Source organism: Lynx rufus, unplaced genomic scaffold (genome assembly GCF_022079265.1).
Source record: "Lynx rufus isolate CCGP_SWC_20201006 ecotype Redwood Valley unplaced genomic scaffold, mLynRuf1.p SCAF_4, whole genome shotgun sequence".
In the NCBI taxonomy this organism is placed as follows: domain Eukaryota; kingdom Metazoa; phylum Chordata; class Mammalia; order Carnivora; family Felidae; genus Lynx; species Lynx rufus.
The window spans coordinates 82,893,294-82,914,716 of record NW_025814856.1 but is presented as its reverse complement, the minus strand read 5'-3'; the positions used below and the strand labels follow the sequence as shown (position 1 = coordinate 82,914,716).

The 21,423-nt window shown below is 36.7% G+C and overlaps 1 protein-coding gene across 4 annotated transcripts in view; it reads right to left on the bottom strand.

Moving 5' to 3' along the window:
- The window catches only part of PHTF2 (putative homeodomain transcription factor 2), a 127,827-nt gene that overhangs the window by 105,825 nt on the left and 579 nt on the right, over positions 1 to 21,423 (bottom strand). The gene's annotated exons all lie outside the window — the stretch shown is intronic.

The following is a 21,423-nucleotide window of genomic DNA, read 5'->3' as shown; positions in this document are numbered from 1 at the left end:
ACCTAACTGCAGCTTCAACTCTTCCCAGGAATGTCATCTTAAACCAGTGAATCTGGAATTTCCTGGTCAGCACTAGTGAGGTAGTCTGTCTAACAGACCCCTTCTGACCCCCAAAGAAAGATGAAGTAATCTGCTCTTTCCTTGTCCCTACTTCTTCTGCCTATAAAAGTGTTCCATTTTGTTCAGCTTTTTGGAGCTCCTTTCTATTTGCTAAATGGGATGCTGCCCAATTCATGAATTATTGAATAAAGCCAAATGGATCTTTAAATTTACTCGGTTGTATTTTATTTTTTAATAAAACTAACAACAGCTGCATTTTTACTTCTGTTATTCCTAACAGAAGGAAGTACAGAGAAGACACCCAGTTTCACTTCTTCTTTTCAATTCAAGACACTCAACAGAAAATATGGGACCATAAATTAAGCTTTTCTGTGAACCTGTAATAAGTACCTCCAAGAAAAAAAAATAAAATGCATTTTCCCTTCTCAAATTGTCTCCTCTTTTACCATCTATTCAATCTCCTATTCACACAAGGAACGCTAGAAACTTTCTTGGCTTTCTCCCTTTCCCACCACCACTAGTTTTTTATATGTGGCACATAGGAACCATTCAGTAAACATGAAGGAGTAAATAAATACAGTCTACTTTGTCGTGCTGCCAACACATCTCTCCTATAATCCTTCCGGGCCCATTATCAGGTCTGGTGCAAGTAAGTCACCATCATCTATTACCAGGAACACTCTAACAGTCTCTTACTACTTCTTCATTTTCTTTTTTTTTTATTAAAAAAAAATTTTTTTTAATGTTTATTTATTTTTGAGAGAGACAAAGAAAGAATGCGAGTGGGTTAGGGGCAGAGAGAGAGGGAGACACAGAAGCAGAAGCAGGCTCCAGGCTCTGAGCTGTCAGCACAGAGCCCGACACAGAGCTCGAACTCACAAGCTGTGAGTTCATGACCTGAGCCGAAGTTGGACGCTTAACTGACTGAGACAATCAGGTGCCCCACTACTTCTTCATTTTCTGAACTCCTGATCTCCTCATGTCTATCTCCTCTTCAAAAATATCTAATGATTTCCCATTGCCTAAGAAAAGAGTTTAATAAGGGGCGTCTGGGTGGCTCAGCTGGTTAAGCATCCGACTCAGGCATGACCGGTTTCGGCTCAGGTCATGATCTCACGTTTTGCAGTTTTGAGCCCCACATCAGGCTCTGCGCTGACAGTGTTGAGCCTGCTCAGGATTCTCCCTCTCTCCTTCTCTCTCTCTGCCCTTCCCTTGCTCACGTGCTCTTTCTCAAAATAAATAAATAAATAAACTTAAAAAAAAAAAAAGCTTAATCAGTATAGTAGACAACCCCCGTCCTTTTTTTCACAACCTGATCATAGATTTATTGCCTTTACAATCAGTAGCAGCTATCTTCTTCCACACATGACCTCTCAGCTACCCTCTCCAATTTACCATTCATATACATATCCTACAATCTAGCCATGTGGGTTTCTGAATGTACCACACATTTTCATGCTTGCCTTCCAGTCCTGGTCATATTTCCTCTGTCTAAAATAATTTTTATCAGGGAGCTCGGGTGGCTCAGTTGGTTAAGTGTCCGACTCTTGATTTCGGCTCAGGTTATGATCTCACAGGTCATGAGGTTGAGCCCTGAGTCGGGCTCTGAGCTGACAATACCAAGCTTACTTGGTATTCTCTCTCTTTGCCTCTCTCCCATTCTCTCTCTCTCTCTCAAAATAAATAAACATTTTTTTAAAATTAAAAATAAAATAAAATAACTTTATCCCTGTTCTGACCTATTTGACAAGACACATTGGATTCTTCTAGGCCAAGTTCATCAGGAAATTAAATTTTGAGAACATATAAGCAGTAGCATTCAAATGACTTAATTACTTAGAGAGTAATTTTATATTTACGTATTTTAAACTACCAGAAAAAAAAAAGGCTAATTAAACACGGCATCGAACTTTACTCCTTTACGCTATGTAACTGAGGGGTGCCTGGGAGCTCAGTCAGTTAAGGGTCAAATCTTGATTTTGGCTCAGGTCATGACCTCACAGTTTGTGAGTTTGAGCCCCAACCTGGGCTCTGACAGCACAGAGCCTACTTGGGATTCTCTCTCTCCTCTCTCTGCCTCTCCCTCACTCATGCTCCTGTGTGCGCACTCTTTCTCTCTCAAAATAAATAAACTTAAAAAATATATAATATATAAGGGAAATTACAGCAAAGGCATACATATATATGCACAGGTAAATAGAAAACAAAAATAAAAATGAAGCTTTAAAGAAGATGTATGACTAGTAACTAACCTTGCAGATCTGAGAAAGCAGAACATGATAGTGGACAAAAGAGAACATCAACCCAATTTATACCATAAAAATCAACAAAAGCTTCAAGGACTGTGGCCCAGGTTCCACTGGAAAGTAGGAGTAAAGATGCGGCTAAAAGGAGGTCTAGTTAAAAGCTATTAAAGCAGCAGATGTACATTCTCACTCCACACTATAATAGTGACTATTTCTCCATGCCCCTGTAGATCACCAAGTCACATGTGTATCTAAAGACAGGTAAATACAATATCAACTAAAAATGCTGAAAGTATTTGCCCCTGGGAAAGGGAAAATGTGGGGAAGGTGTTCTAGGGTTGTTATTTTTCCTAAACTTTGTATAACCATCTCTTTGTGATATTTTGATTCATAGTAAGAAATATAGTTGACCCTTGAACTCAGTGGTTGGAGTACAGACCCCCCTGCAAAGTCGAAAATCCACACGTAACTTCTGACTTCCCTAAAACTCAACTACTAATAGGCTATTGTTGACTAGAAGCCTTACTGATAACATAAACAACCAATTAACACATATCTTGTATATGTATTATTATGTATTATTACCCTACAGTAAAGTAAGCTAGAGAAAGAAAATGTTATTAAGAAAATGATAAGGATGAAAAAATACATCTGCAGTACTGCACTGTACTTATGGGGAAAAAATCTGCATATAACTGGACTCACAGCGTTCAAACCCCTGTTTTTGAAAGGTCAACCGTGTTTGGTCTTCATTCCTATTACAGACACAGAGCTACTAAAACCCTTTGAATTTCCTATGGGGAGAATGCTAAAGGAGTCTTTTGTTATGTTAATAAGGTGACTTTCGGAAAGCACCTAAACAAGGACACTCTTTGCCAGTGGAGTCAAAGAGGTTGGAACTTTCAGTCCTAGTACTCCCTACCCTTCCCTCAACCTCCTGGGGGCAGAGAACAGCTGGAGATGGAGTTCAGTGATTCAGTCAATTGTGTCTATATAATAAAGCCTCCACAAAAAACAAAAGTTCAGGATTTGGAAAGCTTCCAAGTTGGAGACGATGTGGAGATCTGGGGACAGTTAAGTGTGCGCAGACAGCATGGAAGCTCTAGGTCCCTTTCCCCATATCATGTCCTCTATGAATCTGCTGTATCTGTCTCTTCTCAGTTATATCTTTTTGTAATAAACCAGTAATCTAGTAGGTAAAATGTTTCTCTGAGTAGTGTGAACTGCTCTAGCAAATTAACTGACCTCCAGGAGGGGGTGGTGGGAACCTCCAATCTATATGTAAGTCAAAAGCCCAGGGGATGGTCTGGACTTGTGAATGACATCTGAGGCAGGGGGAAGGGCAGTCTTGCATGACTGAGTCCTTACCTGGTAGGATGTGATGTTATCTCCAGACAGATAGTGTCAGAATTGAGTTGAATTATAGGACACCCAGCTAATGCTGGAGAATTGCTTGGTGGTGGGGGAAAAACACACACATTGGAATTGGTACCAGAATTATACTCTTAAGACATGTATCTGTGGAACTCTGATAAAAATTACAACTTGAACCAAGTTTTAGATTTCAATTTCCAAAGTTATAGCTTCAGTAAACTGGAATCCTAGTATTCATAAACATGATTCAATTATGTAAGTATATTCCAAAACATTCATTTAACACATCGGACAGCCACCTCTTTCTTACCTAATAGTCTTAATTATTCTCAGATTCTGTTATTTGCAAATTTGCCTGCTAGTTAATTGTTACTTGCAAGGTCAAAATACTCATAGTACTTTCCCTAATCATTTCCAGACACGCAGAGACTAGCAAAAAACTTGAGATGTCTGATGTGAAGGTTTCCAGAAGAGGTCAAACAAGATGATGGTCTGTCTTCTTAAGACAGCTTTCACACTATCTTTTTTTAATCTTTTTTAAACCTTTTTTGTGGTCTATTTTGTGACTTTTTTTTGCATGTTTTGCTTTTTATTGCTGATTTTTTTATTTAAAATGGCCCCCAAGGGTAGTGTTGAAGTGCTGTCTAGTGTTCCTAATGCAAGAAGGCTTTGATGTGCCTTATGAAGAAAATGTGTGTTAGATAAGTTTCATTTTCATATTAGTTACAGGGCTATTGGCCATGAATTCAATGTTAGCAAACCAACACTAAGTAAATAAGGTGTCTGTAAACAGCAACACATATGAAACAAGGTTATGTACTGATCAGCTGATGAAAATGCTGTGACCAGTGGCTCATAGGAGCTTAACCCTATATTTCCATAGGAGCTTTACTTCAATGTTCACTAATTCAGTGTTTGCTGCCACCTTATAGAACACAACTACTATGAATAACAGGAATCAACTGTAATTGGACTTACTGACTGGGCTCATTCTAAGAAGGCAGATGGAGGGTTAATATGGTGAAGTAGAAATGAGAACCAGTTTGTGTTCCTGGGCTTCTTTGTCCTATAGTTACAGTGGCCAATTTAAAATTAGTATTTATGGCTTTAAATGTAACCAGAGTACTTTTTAGGGGCAAGTAAACTATTCAGGGAAACCAAGTCATTTTTAAAATGATGAACATATTGCTGGTCTGCAAATCTATTTTAGGTAAAACCATTATTAATATGTCCAGATCATCAATTCAGATTAATAAAAATAAAATTTGGGGGCTTTGCTCCATATTACTACTAACTACCACACCAAGAGGCCTAACCTGCCTGGAAATTCAGGAATGCAACACAATTTCACAGCCACTAAACTTGCATTCTTCTAATCTGAGGGAAATTCCTGTATATCAGGAAAAAACAAATACTTCAATTTCTAGCCCATTCAAACCTGTATCACAGAGAAAAGTACTTTATACACATGCTACAACTACTACTTAAACCAGAATCATGAGCTCAATTTCATGAGCTTTTCATTTTTGCCTAATCTTTTCAACAATAAAAACCATAGTAGGGGGGCACCTGGGTGGCTCAGTTGGTTGAGCGTCTGACTCTTGATTTTGGCTCAGGTCATGATCTCACAGTTGTGAGTCCTGTGCCAGGCTCTACAGTGACAGCATGGAGCCTCCTTGGGATTCTCTCTCTTTTCTCTCTTTCTCTCTCTCTGTCTCTTTCTGCTCCTCCCCTGCTCGCACATGTACTCTCTCTCTCTCTTAAAAATAAATAAATTTTTTAAAAAAAGACCACAGTAGGTGCTCAATCACTACAACTATTCCATTTCTCTTCTCTCCTTCACAGCAAAGTTTTGCTATCTTCTCCAATTTCTCTACCTTCTCTCTTCAATCCAATCATGCTTTTACTCCCCACACTCTACTGAAAACTCTCCTTAAGGATACCAATGACTTCTAGTTGCCAAATCCAATGATCAGGTCTTGGGGCACCTGGAGGCTCAGTCGGCTGAGCGTCCAACTCTTGGTTTCGGCTCAGGTCATGATCTCATGGTTCGTGGGTTCAAGCCCCATGTCAGGCTCTGCACTGGCAGCACAGAGCCTGCTTAGGATTCTCTGTCTCCCTCTTTCTCTGACCCTCTCTCACTTGTGCTCTCTCTCTCAAATTAATAAACATTAAAAGATAAAAAAAATAATAAATCCAATGATCAGGTCTCAGTTGCTCATCATACTCAACATACCAGCAGTATACAATGCAGCCAATTATGTTCCCTCCTCTTGGAAGACGTTATTCACTTAGCTTCTAGGAAACCTGTCTTGGGTTTGCTCTTAACTTTCTGGCTATTCCTTCTCACCTTTTTTGCTGGCTCTCTTCTTCTCCCTAAGCTCAGTACTTAGACATCTTCTCTGGCTTTGTTTAGTCCCTTGACAATCACTTCAGGTATCTTGGTTTAAATACCATGTATGTAGATTACAGCTGTAGCCTCACCTGTCCCCTAAATCCACTAGTTTAGAAAAAGTCAGATAAATTTCCTTACCTAAGGACTTCTCAGAGCCTTTAATATATTACTGTGCATTATAAATATCCAGGAGAAGAGTATGTACACACTATGTCTTATACTTATTTAGAACAAAATCCTTTCCTCACGACACATCTTGTGAGATATACAATTAACTAAGCCACTAAATATACCATACTAAGCTATCTTTCAAGTAGTTCCAACTTCTCACAGCACAAATTAATTATATAAAAATGGGCAAAATTTCCCTCTGAAGAGGTAATGACTGAGTTTGAAGTTTTCAAGGCAGCTCACTCCATTAGAAGAGAGTTTGCCTCAAAATTTTCCTTATGCAGAGAGAAACTGTGTCTTTCTTAAGTTCCATTCACCTGTATTAGTTGCCTACTTTAAATGAGCACAAAACTTATTTATCACATCTTCAGCCTTCAAATAAAATAATGTAATAAGTATATGCTGTTGTTAATCATTTTCCAGATTAAATGTGCCCAGCTCCTTCAATGTTCTCCATATAACATGATTTCCATACCTCTCATGATCCAAGGCATCTTCCTCACCAGATAAGATCTAAATAACTCCTAAAATGTAGTTGGCCAAGAAAATAATCTATTTATCCCAAGAGTACAAAATACAGTAGACTTATAACTTCTACTAATTGGGACATGATCATTTGGTCACGCGACATAAGAATATATTCACTTTTTTATTCTTAGCAGCCACGACACTGGTTGACTCAATAATCACTTCTGAAAATAAAGGTGTATTATACACATCCACACATATACATACACATATGTATACAATATATTTAGCTATGTCCACTGAGAAGGCTTAGAAGCAGCGATTCCTTAGTAGCAATAAGCATATCTAGCAACCAAATCTCTAAACACCATTCTACAGTAAAAGAAACCAAGGCTCCTTAGAGAAATGTCTGATTCCAGTTGGCACAGAGACAGTACAAGGTGATTCTGGAACATCTTGTGGGGTCAGAAATTAAGAAGGTGCTCAAAGAATGATAGGGACATTGTCAAAAATTAAAATAAGAATATACTGGTATGGGGCGCCTAGGTGGCTCAGTCGGTTGGGCATCGGACTTCGGCTCAGGTCATGATCTCATGGTTTGTAAGTTCAAGCTCTGCATCGGGCTCTGTGCTGACAGCTCAGAGCCTGGAGCCTGCTTCAGATTCTGTGTCTCCTTCTCTCTCTGCCCCTCCCCAACTTGTGCTCTGTCTCTCTATGTCTCTCAAAAAATAAATAAATATAAAAAAAAAAAAAGAATATACTGGTATGAATGAATGAATGAATAAGAGGGAAACTTCTCTTTATAGCAGGGAACCAACTAACACAGAAGAAATTAGAGAATTACAAAAACAAAGTTACCATTTGGCAACAATCTTCCCGAGATGTAATTGATACAGAACATTGCATAAGTTTAAGTTGTACATGATTTGATATACTGTGAAGTGATTACCACAATAAGTTCAGTTAACATATATCACCTCAGTTATAATTTTTTCCTTTGTGATGAGAACTTTTTTTAAATGTTTTTTTTTAAATGTTTTTTAATGTTTATTTATTTTTGAAAGAGAGACAGAGCACGAGCAGCGGAAGGGCAGAGAGAGGGAGACACAGAATCTGAAGCAGGCTCCACGCTCTGAGCTGTCAGCACAGAGATGTGGGCTCGAACTCACTAACTGTGAGATCATGACTTGAGCTGAAGTCGGATGCTTCATTGACTAAGTCACCTAAATGACTTCCCTTTTTTTTTAAAATGTTTATTTTTGAGAGAGAGAGGGACAGAGTGCAAGCAGGGAAGGAGCAGTGAGAGAGGGAGACACAGAATGTGAAGCAGTCTCCAGGCTCTAAGCTGTCAGCACAGAGTCCGACGTGGGGCTCGAACTCATGAACCACGAGATCAAAACCTGAGCCGAAGTCAGATGCTAACCAAATGAGCCACCCAGGCACCGCCCACCCCCACCCCCCACTTTTTTTTTAGTAAGCTCTATACCCAACATGAGACTTGAACTCATAACCCCGGATCAAGAATCGCATGCTCTACTGACTGAGCCAGACAGGTATCTCTGTGAAGAGAACTTTTAAGTAACCATCTTAATAGCTGATTCATGCAAGAATCATCAATAAATATTAAAGCTAATGGGCAAATCTGTGAGTAATAGGATATTTACACAAAGGTTCTCTCCACAGGTATTTTATTAGCTACAAAGAGTGACTTTACCTTGGAGAAACCTGGCAGGTATCACCTTAACTAAATAACCAAAGTTATCATCATCAGTAAAAGGAGAAATTGCAGCATTTGCTTCTTGATATAATGCACTATGAAGAACACACCATTACATCTGTGGTATTCCTGCCCTTATAGAACCAGAATCTAATTTTTGGAGAAAAATCAACCAAATTAAAATGGAAGGATATTCAACAAAATGACATCTCAACACTTAAAAAAATGTCAATATCAAGAAATACAAACATAGGCTTAAGAAATATTCCAGCTTAAAGGAAACTTCAGAGACATGACACTAAATGCGGCATATGATCTGGGATTTTCTTTTGCTAAGTGGATACTACTGTGACAATTGGTGAAATGTGAATAATACTGGCAGCTAGATAATAGTATTGTATCCATGCTAATTTCCTGATTTTTGATCATTGCACTTTGCTTATGTTGGAGAATCACCTGGTTTTTAGGAAACAAAACTGAGACATATAGAGAAAAGGAGTATCAGGATTCTAATAAGTCAGGAAAAAGTAATACATGTGTATCTATCAACATAGATAAAAAGGATAAAGCAACTATAGGAAAATGGTAATATACAGTTAATTTTGGCTAAGGATACACAGAAATTCTTTATACTGTTCTTACAACTTTTCCTTCAAACCTGAAATTATGTCAAAAAAGAAAAAAGCTACAATAAGCTTTAATTCAGTTTTAAAATACCTCCTTTTTTATGTTAATTTTCTACACACAAACTATCAACTAAATATACATAATGCTTCCTTTTATTTTTTTTTAAGTTAATTTTTATTCATTTTGAGAGAGAGCATGAGCAGAGGAGGAGCAGAGAGAGAGGGAGAGAGAGAATCCCAAAAAGGCTCCATGTTGTCAGCACACAGTCCGATGCGAGACTCTTAACTCATGAACCCATGAGACCATGACCTGAGGCGGTATCAGGAGTCAGACGCCCAGCTGACTGAGCCACTCATGCACCCCAAAGCCTTCCTCTTATAATTAAGTTTATTTTCTCATTAGTGTGGTTGCAGTGGTAGAGAATAGGATAAGCACAAGAAAACTATCCCTGTGTTTTAATTTAACAAATTTACAAATCCACCTCCATCAAAAGAAAAAGGTCACTTCAGTTGCCTATGATCAATGAGGAGACAGATTTTTAGATACTCTTCTAATATCTTTTTTTTTTAAATGTTTATTTTTGAGAGAGTGAGAGAGAGAGAGACAAAGGAAGGGCCGGCAGGGGGTTGGGGGGGGGGGGTGGTGAGAGGTTCCCAAGTGGGCTCCATGCTGACAGCAGAGAGCCCAATGTGGGGATAGAACTCACAAACTGTGAGATCACGATCTGAGCTGAAATTAAGAGTCAGATGCTTAATGACTGAGCCACCCAGCTGCCCCTCTTCTAATATCTTAAAGCCCATTTCCTCCAGAGATTTTTAACACCATTTAATACCTATTACTTCAAAGGTTAAGTTACAATGACTGCTCAAAACATAAAAGATAACTCTGGATCATAGCAGTATTTTTAGTCATTGTTGCAAATATTTTCCAATGATGATAAAAATTGAATTATTATACTTAGAGAAATAAACACTTCTCACTATTGACCCTAGTAATATTCTAGTCATATGTTTCACACTCACACAATTTTTGTCATAAAAACTGGATTTATAAAAGAAACAAATGCAACTAATTGCTCACTTTTTAACTCATCATACATTCCTACATTTGTTTTAAAGGAAATAGGAATGCTGAGGAACATGAACATAAATACATTTATCCAATCAAAACATATGGTATCCTTTGGTTCTGGCTATGCAAAGCTAATACATTATGAAATCATGGGATTTAATTAAAACAATTAAAAAGTGGTGCTTTACATTTAAATTATGACTATAAAAATATACAGGGACTCCCATTTCTTTAAAAAAATGTTTTTCTAATGTTTATTTATGCTTTGAGAGAGAGAGAGACAGTGAGTACACTAGCAGGGAAGGGGCAGAGAGAGAGAGAGAGAGAGAAAGAATCTGAAGCAGGCTCCAGGCTCTGGGCCTGTCAACACAGAGCCTGACACAGGGCTCAAACTCACAAGATCAAGACCTAAGCTGAAGTCAAATGCTTAACAGATTGAGCCACCCAGGCGCCCCAACAGAGACTTTCATTTCTAACCATGATGAGAATATCAGGGGCCACATTAATCTTCCCATCTTAAATACCAAAAACATGGACAAAAGAGTAAAAAGTTTTCAGATACCGTACAACAGGTAGCACAATCTCTGAAAGAGGAAACAAAAGTAAGTCCTCTAATTTCTCTAGTGTTCTGTCCATAGAGTTTCTAGGATGCAGCACTAAGATGGGAAAACCAGAGCCAGAGAGACTCCCCAAATTGAGAAAACAATTGGGCACCCGGTTGGCTCAGTTGGTAGGGCACATGACTCTTGATCTCAGGGACACGAGTTTGAGCTTCACATTGGGCGTGGAACCTACTTAAAAAAGGAAAGAAAGTTCAGTGATACCAAGATACCTGGAGTTCCAAGGACAAAGTACCAGAGAGGAAAAAGCAGCAAAAAAAAAAAAACCCTCTGGAGTTCTGCAGTACATCCCCCCATAAGTTTCTGGCTGAATACTGATCAGCACATGTATGTAAGAAAGCCAGAGACAGAAGCAATCAGAACAATTACCAAAGTTCACAAAGGAATGATAAGAGTTCACAAAGTGAAGAAATCCTGTAACAAGGGGCAACAGCTAGAGCATTCAGAAGAGGATTATACCAGTACTAGGAACAAACTAACCTTACACTAAAGGATGCTCAGGTCTCACCTAACAAAGCTTAAAAAGCAAGCCTTGGAAGATTAAACTGTTTCTAAGTAACTTAACTGTGTCCCAGAATAAACCTCAAAAATTTAATACAAAGGAAAGGTATTTCCAAACAACAAAATTCACAATGTTTAACATTCAAACAAAAATTAGCAAGCATTCAAAGAAATAGGAAAATACAATACATAATAAGGAGAAAAACCAGTTCTAAAAATGGACCCAGAAATGACAAAAGTGATAGGATTAGTTAAGGAAGGACATTACAGCTATTATGTACAAAACACTGCTGAAAAAAATTAAATGAGACAAAAATAAATGCAAACCAACCTTATGTCATGGATTGGAAGACTTAGGATTATTAAGAAGTCCACACTATCCAAAGTGATCTACAGATTAAATGCAATCTCTATCAAAATTCCATGATATTTTTTTTTGCAAAAATAGAAAAATCCATCCTGATATTCCTATGGAATCTCAAAGGACCCCAAATAGCCAAAATAATTTTAAAAAAGAACAAAGTTTAAGGACTCACCATTTATTTCAAAACATTCAAAACAGTGTAGTTCTGGCATAAATGCATACAAAAAGACCAATGGAATAGAACAGAGTCCAGAAATAAACGTGTATGGTCACATATATGGTCAAATGATCTTTAACAAGAATGCCAGGATCACTCAATGGGGAAAAGACAGACTCATTAACAACTGATGCTGGGAGAACTGGATAGTCACATGCAAAAGAATGAAGGTGGCCCTTTATCTTATACCACATACAGAAATTAACACAAAATGGATAAAGACCTAAACCTAAGACTTGAAACTATAAAAATCCTAGAAGAAAACTTAGAGGAAAAATTTCATGATTTTGAACTTGACAATGATTTTTTAGCTATGACACCAAAAGCAGAGACAACAAAAGCAAAAACAAGTATGTGGGACTATATCAAACTTGAAAAACTGTTGTGCATCAAAGGATACAATCAACAGAGAAAAAAACCTGAATGGGAGAAAATATTTGCAAGTTATATATCTGATAAGGGGTTAATAACCAGAATATATAAAGAACAACTCCTTACCAACAAAAAAACAAAAAATTCAATTAAAAAATGGGCAAAGGACTTAAATGGACATTTCTCCAAAGATAATGTACAAATGGCCAAGAAGCATATGAAAAGCTAATCAACATCACTAATCATTAGGGAAATACAAATCAAAACCATGACATATCACCTCACAACCATCAGGATGACTACTATCAACAAAACAGAAAATAACAAGTGTTAGCAATGATGTAGAAAAATTGGGAGCCCTGTGTACTGTTAGTGAAATGGTAGAAAGGTGCGATCGCTATGGAAAGCAGTATGGAGGCTCCTCAAAAACTCAGAAGTAGAATTACCATATGATCCAGCAATCCCACTTCTGGGTATATATTCAAAAAGAGTGAAAGTTTAGTCTTTGAAGACATATTTGCATACCCATGTTCAGAGCAGCACTAATCCACAATAATCAAGAAGTATAAGGAAAGATCCCCAAATCTAGGGATCACTGGATAAAGAAAATATGGTATATACATACATTAAGATATTATTCAGCCTTAAAGGAAATCCTGTTATAAACTACAAATGGATGAATCTTGAGGACATTTTGCTAAGTAAAATAAACCAATCACAAAAGACAAATACTGCATAATTTCATTCATATAAGGTATCTAGCATAGCCAAATTCATAGAGACAGAAAGTAGAAGGGTAGTTACCTGGGTCGGGGGAAGGAGAGAAGAGGATTTGTTTAATGGGTATAGAGTTTCAGATTTGTAAGATCAAAAAGTTCCAGAGAGTTGTTTCACAACAATGTTAATATAGTTAACACTCTTGAACTGGTTAAGTAAAAATGGTGAAATGATTAAGATGGTAAATTTTGTTATGTATTTTTAACCACGACCTAAAAAAAAATCCATCTACTATAAACTCCATTTATTCAAAAAAGTAGAAGACGAAAGCATGAGCACTGTTAAGGAGAGACATGGAAGTTATAAACATGATTCAAATCAAACTTCTAGATATAAAAAATACAATATCTAATAAGAAACATACAATGGATAAGATTAACAGCAGATTAGAAATCGGCAGAAGAAAGGTTAGTAATTTTGAATACATAATAATTGACAGTATCCAAATTGAGACAAGGAGGCAAAAAAAGAACTAAAAACAAAACAAAACAAAACAAAACAAAACAGTATCAGTTAGCTGTGGGACAATATTAAGTGGAATACCAGAATGGTAGGAGAGAGTGAAGGGAAGAGAGAAAAACTATTTGAAAAAATAATGGCCACAACTTTTCTAAATTTGATTAAAATGATAAATCCACAAACTAAAAAGATCATTTTAAAAGTAGCCAGAGGGGACACCTGGGAGGCTCAGTTGGTTGGGCATCTGACTCAATTTCGGCTCAAGTCATGATCTTACGGTTTGTGAGATTAAGTCCCCCACTGGGCTCTGTGCTAACAGCACACTGGCTGCTTGGGATTCTCTCTCTCTGTGTCTCTATCTGCCCCTACCCAACTTGTGCTCTCTCTCAAAATAAATGAATAAACTTAAAAAAAAAAAAAAAAGGTAGCCAGAGAAAAAAGACACTTTTGGTATAAAGAAATAAGGGGAACAGTAGATTTCAGGTCAGAAAAATGCAAATGAGAAGACAGTGGAGTATCATTAAAGTCCTATCATTAAAGTCCTGAAACAAAGAAACTGTCAATCTAGAATTCTATACCCAGCAAAAATATATTTGAAAACTGAAGTACAAAAAAAAAAAAAAAAAGATTTTTCAGACATATGAAAGCGGAAAGAATTCATCAGCAGTTCAGCTTACAGTACATGCTAAAGGAAGTCATTCAGGCAGAAGGAAAATGATACCAGATGGAAAAGGAATTTGAAAGGAATGAAGAGCCTTGAAAATGGGACAGATGTGGGTAGATATAAGAACCTTTTTCCTAAAAACTATTTTTAAATCCTTAAAAGAGAATTGACCATTTAAAGCTAAAAAACTAAAAATATATTGTGCAATTTAAACATATGTAGAACTACAATATATGACAACACAAGAATGAGAGGGAGAAATGGAAGCATAGTATTATAAAGTTCTCATATAATATGTGAAGTAGTATTTTACCCAAAAACAGTCTGTAATAAGGTAAAGATATACATGCATACTACAAACAAAACCCCCGAAACAAAAATACAGCAAAAAAGCTATAGATAATAAATAAGCCAAAAAAAGAGATAAAGGAGAGTCATAAAAAATACTCAAGTACTACCAAAGAAGGCAAAGAGCAAAACCAAAACACAGATGGGGCAATAAAACACAAACAGCAAGACAGGAGATTTAAACCCAACAATATCAATAATCATATTAAATATAAATGGTCTAAATTAAAAAGCAAAGATTGGGAAATTGGGTAAAAAAAAAAAAAAAAGACTGAACTATATGCTATCTACCAGAAATCTACTACAAATATAAACACATCAATAGATAAAAATAAAAGGATGGAAAAAGAGCCACCATGCTAATACCAATCAAAAGAAAGCTGGGAGAAAAAAGAAAGCTGGAAAAGCAATACTGACAAAGTAGATTTCAAAGCAAAGCATATTACCAGAAATAGAGAGCCATTTCACAATGATAAAGGGACCCAATTTGTCAAGAAATCACAACAATCCTAAACATGCATGCATCTCATAAGAGAACTTCAAAATATATGAAGCCAAACTGATGGAAGTACAAGCAGAAATTGGCAAGTCCACAATTAGAAAAGACTTGAGAAATTCTATCAATCAACTTGATCTGACATTTATAGCCCACTCCACCCAACTTTCTTTTCAAGTGCACATGAATCATTTACCAATATGGGCCATATTTTGGGCAATAAAACAGTCTCAATAAATTTAAAATGATTCAAATCTTTGGGCGCCTGGGTGGCTAGGTTGGTTAAGTGTCTGACTCTTGATTTTGGCTCAGATCCTGATCTCCTGGTTCATGAAATCTTGCCTGCATGGGGCTCTTTGCTGATATAGCATGGAGCCTGCTTGGGATTCTCTCTCTCCCTCTCTGTCTGCCCCTCTTCCACTTGCATGCACACATACATATGCTTTCTCTCTCAAAACAAACTTTAAACAAATAAAAATCAGTAAAATGATTCAAATCTTATAATGTATGTTCTTTGACCACAGTAAAATTAAATCAGACATCAATATCTGAAAAATCCCCCAATATTTGGAAACTTATGTACATACTCATTTATAACCAATGGGGTCAAAGAAGAAATCACAAATAAAATCAGCAAGGATTTCTGAACTGAATAAAAATAAAAATACAACCTATCAAAACTCATGGGATGCAGCCAAACACTATTTAGAGACAAATTTTACAACATTAAACATTTATATCAGAAGACAATAAATTAATGAGCTAAGATTTTATTTTTAAAATTCAAGCATACCAACAGCAAATAAAATGGAAATGAAATGGCAAAAAGAATATAATAAAGAATACAAATCAAGGACACCTGAGTGGCTCAGTTGGTTAAGCGCCCCACCCTTGATTTTGGCTCAGGTCCTAATCTCACGATTTGTGAGATCAAGCCCTTCATCAGGCTCTGTGCTGACAGCATGAAGCCTGTTTATGATTGTCTCTCTCTCTCTTTGCCTCTCTCACTCTTTCCCAAAATAAATAAATAAATGAAAAACTTAAAAAAAAAAAATCAATGAAATTGAGAACAGAAAATCAATAAATAAAAGCAAAATCTGCTCTGAATATCAATAAAACAGAAGCCTCTAGCCAAAGTGAAAAGGAAACAATGAAAAAAATACAGAAATTAACGGTCAGGAATGAGAGGGGACATAGTTGCAGATCTTAAAACATTAAAAGATAGTAAGAGAATATTATGGACAATTTTATGCCAATTTAACAACTTAGATTAAGTAGACGAACTCTTTGAAAGATTCAAACTATTAATGCTCATTCAAAAACAAACAAATAAACTAAATAGCTCTCTGTCTATTGAAATTAAAGTAATTATTAAAATCTTTCCTACAAAGAAAACTCTAGACACAGGTATATAAGTCATTTAGTATTAAGTTTAAGATACATGGAGGGATCTAGCATTTATTAATTATCATCTTGTGCTGGCACTAAGGATATATTTTAATATGTTTATGTTATTATTCAGCAAAATCACTCTGGAAGGAAGCTGTGGGAAGAACTGATTAATATGAGGCTACATTAAAACCAAGAAAACTAGTAACAATCTGGGAAAGAAACGACGAAGGTCTGAAATAAATCCATGGCAATGAGGGGTGAGTGTTCAGACAGGGCATGATGAAAAGATGGATGGCTAGTAGAAAGATCAGATATAATGACTGACTGGACATGAAAGGTATGGAGAGTGAAAGAGTAAGGATACTCCATGATTCTCGGCTTACACACTGAAAAACCACTCATTAGGATAGGGAATATAGAGAGACAGATTTGGGAACAAGAATATATGTTTATTTTTCAACATATGAACTCATTAATATGAGGACAATTTAAAACTAAGAAAACTAGTAACAATAATCTGGGCAAGAAACAATGTAGGTCTGAAATAAATCAGTGGTAATGAGGAGTGAGTATTCGGACAGGGCATGATTAAAAGACAGCTAATAAAAGGAAAGATCAGATAGAATGACTGACTGGACATGAAAGGTATGGAGAGTGAAGAAAGAGTAAGGATACTCCGTGATTCTTGGCTTAAACACTAGAAAAACCATTCATTACGACAGGGAATATAGAAGAGAAACAGATTTGGGGACAAGATATGTTTATTTTTCAACATACGATATACTTAGACATTCAGTGTTCAAAAGATATAGCAGGCAATGGGATATATGGAGCCAACACTTAGGAAATACATGTAGTTAATTTGCTCTATCTCCTAGGAGTCCCTGCAATTAAAGCCTTCTCTATAACTGTAAAATTAATGGCTTCTATCTGTTAAAAGAATTTTAGAGATAAGAAGGTGGTTAAGGAGTCTGAGAAAAGAAAGTCCCTTTCTGTACATACTAAATTCACAGTACAAGAGACCCAATTTCAGTGACTTTTTTATTGTCATTTAGAATAGCAAAACCTTATTTATTTACTCTATCTGGTTTAATGAGTCTGACATACTATTGTCAAAAAAAAAACCAAAACACTTCAGAATATGAAACCCTCTCCCCATCTTTTCCTTTGTTTTCTATGTGGCTGCAATAACTCAATTTTTTTATTCAACTTTGCCTGTTGCCTGTATGACATCCTACTGCCTCCCTTTAAGGTTTTATCTGTTTGCCATTTTCTGACTTTCCCTTACTCTATTTGAGAATTGTATTTTTAAAATAAAAACACAACTGTTTAACTTAACTTTAATGGCAACAACCATTTTTTTAACATGTCTTATAAGCCAGGCAATGTGTCAAGTGCTTTACATACATTAGCAAACATAATTTTCAGAATAAATATCTCCATTTTATGATTAAATAAACCTGAACCTTAAAAAGATTTCATAATGGGCCCAAGGTCACATAACTGACAGACTGAAGAACTGAGACTTGAACCTAGGTCTATAGAACATCAAAACTTGTGCCGCATAACTTAGCAAAACGTTTTCTGCTATCCGTAACAGATGTCTTACTGAATGTTTTACTAAGGTGCTTTCATTCATGTAAATATAGAGGAGTGCCCCACTACATATCTTCAAAACTTCTGTTGAAATACTTTTAACAGCTCCTTTCCCCTACTGTTTCTGAAACTGGAAAGCTGCATACCGTGCACTTTTTCCCCCCTTTACTTCCTCTCATTAAATGTCAGATTCAATCATGTTATGATTATTATCAGGTAGTGGTGCAGCCACAGCCATTTCCTGCCCAGTTCCTGTTCACTACTCAGAAATGAAGTCCAGCACTCTTTCCTTGTGCTCTAAACCTACCTGTTCTAGGAAGCAGTTGGTTTTTCTCATCTGAAATCTGATCTCTGTATTTTGTGTCATTTTTGGCAATCTGTATGAGGCTAACACGTTGGAATAAAAATGCAGCTTTCCTAAATGTCATTTAATATCTTCAATTTTGTCAAATAATTCTGGTCACGAAGTGATCTACATTTATCAATCCAATGGGAACAATTATGGTTCTGTGCTAACCTGAAGGGAAGATACATACATGGGACTTTTTCTCAGGTTTTTAAGAACAGTCCCAATTTAAAATGTTCTGTCCCACTCCCATGTCTCAAATTTGGATTCAGAAAAAGCAGTCAACATATGCAATGGGTAGTTTGCAATATTGGCTCTATGTGGCTACATACTAGATAAAGGGGTTAAGGGAAGGCAACAGTCACTTTAAGATTCTTCTTTTTTAAATACTCCCAAAATACATCCCACAAATGAAGTGCAAATGCCTCTAGTGGTGTTAAGTCTTCCTTTACAGTTTAGAGTGAAATATCACAATGAAATAATGAAAGTGCTTAGCTGGACATGTTTGGAAATGAAGTTTTAACTGACAGTGGGGAAAATAAGTATTAAAAGGTAAATATTAAATAAAAATACAACAATGCACAAACAATTTCCTATAACTTAAATATCTAAGTATGCAATTTCCAACCACCAAAATTGGGTAGTACTCACCTTGCCCAGCCACATTTATATACAATTATCATTTAAATTTGGCCTTCGCAAATACTTTTTATACAAAGCTACAATTACTTGCCATTCCTTCAACAATCCACATTCCTGTTCCAGGACCCTGCCTCCTGTTCTGTCTGTGTAGAATGCCCTCCTTCCCCAATAATGAAAACTACTACTCACCCTTTAAGGCTCCATAGATAGCTCTCTGCTAAACCTCCAACCCCTTCTCTACTCTCTCTGTAAATTATTCCGTCTTCTTTATTCAGTGCTTACCAGTGTGTCAGTACTTTATATATTCTGTTTAATATTTAATATTCCCCTTTGAAGTAATATTCTCTGCACTTAACAGATAAAGAAGCTGAAGCTCAAAAAGGTTTGCCATCATGTTAAAGGTCATAAAGCCAAATAGGAATTAAAATGGTGGTATGTCTAAACTTCAACTGATTTCTCTTCCATTAAATCAAAGATTTATATCACTCTCTTATAGTATATGTTGTATTTTATTATCATTACCTGTTTAAATATTTCTCTCCCCCACTATGGCCAGGGAAGATGACTCCATCCTTATATCCCCAGCAACACTCAACAGTGTGTACTATACGATGACTCAAAGTGTTACTGAACACCTACAATATTCTTATTCAGTTTATGATTTTGCAGCATTATTTTCCACTGATTAGTCTCCTTGTATCAGGTCTCTAATAAGCCCCTGTGGTGGTAAAACTTATTGGCTTGGAATGTAGGCTTTGTAATGATTGCACAGATTTGAATTCCAACTCCACCAACTTATTAGCTGAGAAATCTTGAACAAATGAATTAACCTAAGTTATGGTTAACTCATCTATAACACAGAACAATAATCACAGTACATACCTTATAGCATTATAAAGATTAAATGAGATAGTATGTAAGCAATCCAACTATTTTTCTATCCTCAATTTTTCTACATGCCACTCTAAATTTTCTTTGGCTTAGTTTAGTGAAGCCTTTTTCATTACAAATTCCTTGCAACTTTGTATCAAATGGGCTAGTAAAAAGGTTGGTGGTTTAAAAATTGCCAGGCCATGATGTCTGGCTGGCTCAGTCAATAGAGCATGTGCCTCTTGATCTCATGGTTGTGAATTGAAGCCCCACACTGGGTCTAGAGCTTATTTAAAATAAACAAGTAAGTAAATAATAACAATTTTAAAATAACAAAATTAAATTAAAAAATAAAAAATTGCTCAGGCCACCTACTCCATTTTTAGCGCCAACTGTCCAGTGCCAGTTTGGACTCAAAAAAAGTTTATTCTGGGAGGTTTGACTATGCCAGACCTCCATTGTACATTATACTTTTTCCTCTTATTACATTTTCATGCCCTATCAGAAAGTGGTAAAAATTAGAAAAGACATTTCCTACCTGACTAACATCTAACTTAATAATATCCCATGCATGCACACAACTAACCTGTGTGGGAGGCAAGCTATTTCCCCACCAAGAATTTTTCCTGGAACTACCTTGTGTCTGGGCTCAGGCATGGCTCATTCTCCTCAGACCTCTAGATTCCTTTCCTCTGGTATCTGAAGACTGAGCCACTACAACTGACAGGGGACACCCATTTCCCTCTCTTCAACTTAGCAATGTTTACTCCAAGAAGCTAGAATTTCAAATTGTTGTGATAATTTACAGTTCTTTAGGCTAAAGTGCATAGTTTCCAAATTCTCAGAATTCCCCCTTACAACTTTAAAAACGTTATGAAAAAATCCAGTTTGGGAGGAAACAAATTTTTAAAAAAATACATGATCTCTAAAAACAAGAGCAAACACCATGTCTATACCGAAAGTCTTGGAGAAAAGAAAAATCTTAAAATGGCTAGTTGGCTAAAGCTAACCAAAAACTATAAAATCAAAGCACACAACAAAATAACCTCAAAGTAAGCAGGATATACCATAAACAAAGACAGCGAGTGTAAATTAAAAAATGTTTAATACATTCACGAATTTAAAAATTACTTGGTATGTAAATGCTGACATTAATAAACTGTCCATATTCTGCACTCCCCTAGTCAGTATATGATGATATAAAGCAGTTCCTTTTTTTTTCCCCCCCCTTTGGTCAGGCTAAAAATAGTGATGGATCTGTGACAGAATGATCTCCAAAGTTACACAAGGAAGGTGTTGAGTTTAAAAGTCATGACACGAAGGAATACCAAAATACTGGCTGTCAACATTAGATAAAAATAAGAAAAGGTAAAGCAAGCTGGTGGACCGCAGTATTGTTTCCAGAGGGGAAACAGCCCTTAAGGCCCCTGAGAGGTTTCAGCACCCGCTCCGTAGTCAGTGCTGGAATCAGAAAACTAAACTGTTGCCTGCTCAGTGGGTGCAGGGCAGCGACCCTCCCTCCAACCTGCGTCCAGCGCGCGCACAGTCGCCCTCTCCGCCCGAGCCCGCTCCTCCGGCCGCTAGCTGACCTCTCCCGCCAGCCCAGGCTCGGCCACCCGATGCCGATGCC